Raw genomic sequence first — 8,122 nt, forward strand, 5'->3', positions numbered from 1 at the left:
GGTTCCTCCCACCTTCGAGGCTAGGTCATAAAATACACTGTGATTTCTCCCTCTCCTCTCGATCTCTCTGGTGGGACCTGTACCATGTGAGAGGCCACGGGAGGAGATATCTGGGAAGCAGATCTCCCACCCCAGCCATGACCGCCGGCCTGGCCAACGTCTGGACTGCAACCTCAAGACAGCCCCTTGAGCCAGAAGGCTCAGCGAAGCCACTCCCAGATGGCTGGTCCTCAGAAAGTCTGAAGCGATAACTATTTGTTGTTTTATGCCATTAAGTTTTCGGGTAATTTGTTACACAGTGAGATAACAAATACGTGGCTCTTGGCCAAAATTTGATGGAATGCATTTTTGTGTCTTGCAGTGCATGATCGCAGGCCAAGATACTTACTTTCAAAACAGTAGCTTAAGAACTAGAAATGCAAACAAAACTGTAATCGTGGAAGTTCTAAATTTTCTTTTTCCGAGGTGTCTAGAAGCTGACCCTAGTTTTAAGGTATACTGCTTACCTCCCTATGTATCTGTCTAACAGTTCCCACCACGCATCCATCTACCAATGCCATGCCTTAAGGCTGGGGTTTCAAGATAGAAGATTCATAGACAAATAATACATAGGAGTGGGGTTGGAGGGAATCACTTTTCTTTCTAGAACCCCTTTTGAGAATGTTTCTTCAGGAAACTTTTTCGACCAACTATTTGGAGTAAATGTTGAGCCTCCAGGGCACGATTCATTCAGTCTGAGACTGTGGGGTGGGGTATCTGTTTGGGTGGGCAGGCTTGGGAGCCACGTTGTTTTGTGTTTCTTCAGAAGAAACACAAAAAAGTGAGGGATGGGGAGAGGAAAAATCAAAGACTCCTTGATATGACTGTAAATTTACTAAACTCACAAAATAATTAAGGCACGTGAATCGGAGAGGTGAGACCAGCGATGGGGCAAGACTTTGTGTTCGTGCCGATGTACGAGAATAAGGACTGCCCAGGCAGCCCAGCAGCACAGAGGCAGAGAGGAGGCATAAACAGACATTGTGGGGAGGGCTTTTAGAGTTTCATAGGCCTGTAATAGTGCAGGTTGAGGCTCAGTTGACTCTCTGAGAGCCACTGAGTCCCAGTGGAGCATCTGGATGGATGGATAGATGGATGGATGGATGGATGAATGGATGGGTGGATGGATGGATGGATGGATGGATGGATGGATGAATGGATGGGTGGATGGATGGATGGATGGATGGATGAATGGATGGATGGATGGATGGATGGATGGATGGATGGATGGATGGATGGATGGGTGGATGGATGGATGGATGGATGAAGGTAGGCAGGTAGACAGGTGTGAGCTCCTTGAGGGCTGAGAGCAGCAGCTTCATCCTATCCATCTTTGTACATTCGACGTGGTGCATGGCAGAGATTTTATAAACTTTTATGGTATAAATGAAAAAATGAGCAAATGGGTGAAAGAATTACATGCAAATGAAAAACAGACGAATTAACTTGCAAGTATTAGTCATCTAATATATGGCCTCTACCTATCCAGTCACCGTTACGTTCGTCCTGAAATATGAGTTTATGTCGTAAGCTTACACATACTTCAGGGTTGCAGGAGATAATCCATCAGCTTAAATATACTTACCATAAAGCAATGCTTTGCTGCTTACAAAAGACATAATATTTCTTGCTGGTCCCCCAGATAAACATTTACGTTCTGTCTTCTCTTTCGGCCATGTGTCCGGGGGCAGTGGAGTGGGAGAGATTGCAGGATAGATATAATCAGCTTGTGCAGCAATATATCTCTGGCCTGAGCAAATCAGGAGCTACTACAAACAAGCTTGCTTGTGCTGATCAATGTCTTTGGATTCTCTTTCTCCGGTTTCTCTGGGATTCTGGAACTGAACATGTGATTTTTCTCTGCACGTTTGAATTGCTCGTCCTTGGACAGATGTGAGAGCCCCAGCCTGTGAAGTTCTAAGTCAGGCACAAAGCCTCTGCCAGCTCCGCAAACGTCCACACGCAGCTCTGTTGGTCTGCCTGGGTCTGCTGGCCACCGCAGATTAACTCAGATTAGTTCTTTTTTTATTAATCACACAGAAAGGAGACCATTCCAATATCAGCTATCATCTCCGGGGTAGTCCTGGTAGTTCTTACTTTGTCAGACCTTGAAATCCTCTCACGTGCCATGTTATAGTTCTGAGTTCATCTGAATTTATGAATTATTTGCAGAGATAATGAAACCTATCAGATTACCTTCCAACTTCATTCTAAATGAAATTAACTGGCAGGGAGACCGTAATGGCTATGGGAAGACTCCCAGGTCCTTAAAATAGCAGCCCGATTTCCTCTCTCCTTTACCCACGCTGCCATTCCTTCACGACCCTTTCCAATTAGCCTGCTACCTCCTTTTCCTCCTTATTGGAGAATTAGATGGGCAGGAGACTGTGTGTGTGTGCGTGTGTGTGTGCACGCATGTGTGTGCGCGTATGTGTGTGTGCACGCGCGCACACACACACACATACATCTGCTGATTCTCATTCAAAGGCAACAGTATTCCTCATCTTCCTGATCAATATCTGCCCACCCGCCAACACCCCCTCACTGCTAGTGAGGGTCTGGACGGCAATTCTCAAAGATGAAAATTAAACAGAAAGAAATTACAGATAGAACTATTCTTTTTTCTTTTCTCCTTTCATTGCCTGGAAGGGGATTTATAAATGTATAGCTCTAGCCTAGAACTTTCTCCTCATCCCCCTGTATCCCACTACCTTTTAAATATCTCACATCGATGGCCAATCGATATTCAAAGTCAACTTATCTGTGGTGAGGACCGTGACACATTCATCGAAACCCACCTAGACGACATTCCCCAGCCTTCCGTGGGGGAGGGGTGGTGTACAGCTGAGTTCTAAGCAAAGGACGGTGAGGAGTAATGTGTGTCAGTCCCAAGCCCGACCCCGTCAAAACCCTGTCACGTGATCCTGCTTGAGTTGCCCCATCTGTTGACTGAATGGAGAGATCCTAAAGGCCTCGTGGAGCCACAAGATGGAAGGAGCCTGGGTCTCCCAGGAAGGTCCAAAAATGGCTCACGGGAGCTAGGAGGGGTGGCCGGCGTTGGCTTTCACTGTGGTTGGGGGTAGGACAAGGGTGAGGGTCCCCACACGTAGGCCAGGTTTTTTGTGGCTGCATCGTCCCACTGGTGTCAAGGAAGGGAACGTGCGGACTTTCTTATCCACTCGTCCAGATGTGGAGAAGAAGGGGGCGGGGTAGTGATGAGGCTTGAAAAGCCGTCAGCCATCAAACAGCGACCACGGGGTCAGACTCCATCACGCCAGAGCTGGAATCACCTTCTCCTTTGCAATGTCCGAACTGAGCACGTCATCTTCCATGACCCAGCTCACTCCTGCCTTCTCCTGCTTCTCTGGGGACCAGACTGACCAACTCCCCCAAACTGGATATGAGCGAAGGGAAACCTTATGGAAGTGACCGGAGTTAAAGTCCACTCGCTCCGCTCTCACCTGCTCCCTTCGCAGCTCCCCCTCCCGGCCCCCCGCCCCCCCTCCCCCACTTAGAGAATTTCCAAGGGCTTGTGGGACGAGTGGGAGCCACCAAAACCCTGTTCCTGCAGGAAGCACTGTGCAAAGCTGAGCCAGCGACCGACTTCAGACACCCGCACAGAACCTGAGGGACCGCGGTGGACACCCCGTCTCTTACTGCCCCGCAGTGGCTTCCGTGAGCCCCACTGTCCCGAGCCAAGAATTATTGAAAGGTTTCCTAGATGCTCACGAGAACAGAAGGCGATAGACTTAGTGTTGGTCGCTCCGTGACTCTGGAGAGCCAGTCAGTCGTCTTTGCTCCTTTGAGCCTAGGAGTCCCACGTGTTAGTGATTCCGGCGAGAATGACCCAGAGAGGATTTTGGCGAACAACAATTTGCAGACGCCCTGAACGTGACTTTGCCTGTTTTCCTGCCACCGAACCAAGATGTTTCCAGGAGGTGGGCTGCACGAGGCCCCCACATCGCTTTAACTTTCTTCCCTCCTACGTTCCTTCCAGAAACGTGATCCCTACTGACCACAGTTCTCTCTGCTCCCCGCTGATCCTCAAAGAGATCCAAAAAATTCACCTTAATTTAACAGATATTTATCGTGGCCTTTTAAGGACTAAACCCAGCTCGGGGGCTAGTTAAATAAAAACCTGTTCCCAAAGAGTTTATAACCCTTGGCAACCTGAACTCAGCCCTTCCTATTTATGTCTGCAGTCGAATCACGTGGACGTGTCATCGGCACGGCTGGCCAGTTTGGAGCCAGCTTTTTCGCCCTACTTCTGATACTTAGTGCCACACGTGAAATCCGTCCCATGCTATGTACTCGTCTCTCAGTCAACCATTGACGCCAGAGAGCTCGGTCCGCCCCCTGGGTCTCCCCTGCCACATTTCACAGAGAGTGCCCCAAACCAGCACCTCCATTGCGTCTCAAGACGAGAGGTCCCACCGTTGAGGAAGCCTGCTGATGTGCTCGGTCCCGCGGTCCCCACTGGTATTTGACCACGGAACATTCCTTTCACCTGCCACCTCTCCAGGACCCTCACTGGGAAGCAGCTGCTCCAACACCATGTGAAGAGAAGGGGTGGTGGGGGGGAGCTGCTCTCGCCCCGCCCCTGCCCTCTGCCCTCTCAGAGCCTCTGAGTCTTTGAAGACAGTCTTCTCGACACTTCTCCCCAGTCCTGTGAAGTGGTCTAGAGTGTACCCTGCTCCGGAGACACTCGAATTTCTCACCCTCTGAAGGAAAGCGGCCTCAGACCGAACACCGGCCCTCGGGGAGAGCCCATGGGGGCTGGGGCCACTAGGGCCGTCTGCTAGCACTTCATCCTGGAACACGGCTCAGGTTTTCGACCGCACTGTTGGCTCAGCCTCAACCAGACTCATCGCCCACATCCGGCCACCACTTACCCTACACTCAGCCCTCTAGATTTTGCTGCTGACTTTTCAAGCCCAAGCTCGAGACCTTCCATTTATGCCTCTGACGTCTCCTTTGGCACCCCTGGGCTTGTGAGATAATTTGTTAAGTCTCCTGCTTCTGTCCTGATTTAATCATCTTAGGCTTTGCATCATCCCAGAATCGATCAGTTGCCCTCATGCGAAAGTCACTAAGAATAGATACGGAACAGGACAGGGTTGAAAACAAAGCCCATGGCACCCCACTGGGAACTACCTCCCACGTACTAGGCTGATGCCAACCCATGAATCGGCATCCAACTGATGTTAACCGTTTGGGTCTTGTGGGCTGGGCTTCCCCAAACCGTGAGGTTGCAAGGAACCCCGTGACAGAGACTCCCAGTAACCCAGAGCTAGGTGGCCTGTGTCTGAAATGGAGAGTGACCATCTTATTTTTACGCAGAAGCGGTGACTGCTGGAGCTGTGTCCTTCCTGCTACACTTCCCACTGCTCCCATAATCCTGTCAGGTAGGCACTCGATCTTGAGGGGTGGCAGTTTAACCCAATCAGGAAATTTTAAGGACCAGGTGCCCAGGGTGCAGGGTTCTGAGCATCCCTTAGGGATCTGGCCCATCTGCCAGGCATTAGGTTATGCTGTGGTCTCCGTCTCCAGCGGGTTCTCTGTACCTTGTAGGATCTCAGAAGTTATCTGGGCATCAAACTTACTCTCAGTTTAGCTATGGGAACATAAGGAGATCACAAGACCTGTCCGACGATGCTATCGACCAACTAAATTTCCCCCGAAGCCCGTGGTGCTGTCCAGCTGTTCTCATCACTACAATCAAAACAGACTGTCTGGGTTTGGAGTCCTGATTGACATGCTTCATTATAATTTAATGTGGAGACTGCTGTTTAACCGACTTCTCATTTTCTCTACTTCCCCTGCTCTAAAATATCAGAAATGTGTTTCTACTAGACTAGAAAGGTGATATTTTCTAATGTGCCAAGCATTTCTGAAAAGGCCAGGGTTTCCTGCTCAGACCCCAGTTCTGGGTTGGAACCGAAACGCTGCGGTGGCGTTTGAGCCTCTCTGCTGGCCGGCAGGAAGCTCCGCTCCAGGAAACAGAACTTCCTCAGGCTGTTGCTCTCTACATCGAAAGGTGTGTGTCTGGCCCCTGAGGACCCTGGGGGCCCAGGGAGCAGGCTGGCCTGCCTGGAGGAGAGAATGCACGTAGAGGAAGAGCCACCACAGGGCTGGTAGAAAGGGGGACACCTGTACGGTGATGAGCAAAGCCGCAGGGAAAGGACGAGCAGAGGAAGGAGCGATGGCTGCTTAGCTTATATTGTCTGCAAGGCAAAGCCCTGGGCACTTGGCAGACATTATCTCATTTATCACTAAGACCACCTCAGGAGATGGGTTCACACCAACATTCAAATGAGAGACATGGACCCGGCTACCTGAGGATCCTGGAAGCCTCCTAAGAAGGGACCCGCCCTCCAGGACGAATGATGGTGCCCACGTTAAGTCCAGGGCAGTGGGGCTTGGGTCAAAATATAAAAGTATTTTCATGCTCAGCAGAGTAGCTTTCATTTATATTACCTCCATGCCCAAGTCCTTGACATAAGACTTAAAAGGCTATTTTCCTATTATCTCTAGGGGACAAAAAGATCCTAAGTGACAGTACCACTGGCGTCACTGCTGTGGGGTGGGTGGCAGGTCTGGCCATGAAGGCAGTGGCACCTTCAGGGTTTTAAACATTGGGTTCTGGCGCCTGAGCCCTCAGAGGTATTGGCCACTCCGCGCCGGTCACTGGCTCCTGCAGTGTGGCCATACGGTGTGCCAGAGCTGGGAACAGTATGTACTAATAAACGTAAACACTCAGTACTAGCAAATGGTTAACAACCAGCTCTGGGGTGGGAAGTGCAAGGAGTGAGGGAGAAGCGACCTAATCTGTAGCATTTGCCGATTTCTGTGGTGTAAATTCTCCCACATGGACAACTTCAAGCTACAAACGGTACATCACTGAGCATAAAGATGAGAAGAGCTGCATGCTGTGTATTTCCCCCATGGACACGCTGACATAACCTCGAGAACTCAGATGATAGTAAAATGTAGTAAAATAATCAGGGGGTGATACATTTTGACTATATATAACCTTTGTTTTTAACATAATTTATTTCATTGTAAGCTTACATAACCATTTTCAATAATGACTGTGTGTAACAACCACTTAGCAAAATCCCTTAAAAATTTTAACAATGGGCTCTCTCTCATAAGCCTGAACGAGCCAGCTCTAGAGCATCACTATCTGGGAAGGAAGAAAATGTGGGCATCACGTGGTATCCTCGAGGTCAAGTTCATAGAACAGGAAGATACTCCTGGGGCATCTAGAGCTCTTTGGGCAGAATCTAACAGGAGCAAAATGATTATAGAGAGGGTGGGGACAAAGCCTGGACGATAGTATTTTGTGGCTGTGTTGATCCTGCTTCTAGTACTGGATCCCTGGCAGCCATCGAAATCCAGTGCGAGGTGTCAGCACTCAGGCCTTCTCTCTCTACAAATGCAGTTGTGTGACATACTTCCAGCACACGCAGAGCTCCTGGCAACAGGACACTCGGCTCCCCGTTCTCGGCCCAAAGCTAAGACATGTCCTCATCTTTCCCTAGGAACGCAGGTTGTGTCCTGAATTAATACGCCTCTGCTCAGCTCATTCTCCCCTCCGCCGGGGATGAAGCAAGTCACAGGGTCATCCCAGGGTCATTCCAGGGTCGTTCTAGGGTCATTACCTTCTCAAACACCCGCAGTGGTGACCGCCTTCTGCTTAAGCCTCGGGGGCAGAGCGGCCCCGCGGTGTCCAGCTCGAATAGACAGCCCTGAGATCTGGATTTCACCTGCCTGAGCACGTTTTGCAGTAGAGCAGCCCAAGCCCATGAAAAGAAAGGGTTATGAAACGGATCCGTGCGATGACACAGCGTGAGCGCAATTAATTGTTGTCAAAGCACTTTGCCGGTTGCCTTCGTCTCTCATGCAGAAAACAACAGTCATAATAGTGACAACTTTATTCAGCGTTGTTGCAATTACCACGCTAAAAATAGGAAGCAAAGAGGAGATTTTCTCACGAGGACTGAGCTCTGTCACCCAGGTGGCATGTCTGGGACAGTCTGCCCCCACGATCGAGGGAGGAGCGGAAGGAAGCAAAGCGTCA

The sequence above is a fragment of the Pteropus vampyrus genome, unplaced genomic scaffold, assembly GCF_000151845.1.
Source record: "Pteropus vampyrus isolate Shadow unplaced genomic scaffold, Pvam_2.0 Scaffold60, whole genome shotgun sequence".
Classification (NCBI taxonomy): domain Eukaryota; kingdom Metazoa; phylum Chordata; class Mammalia; order Chiroptera; family Pteropodidae; genus Pteropus; species Pteropus vampyrus.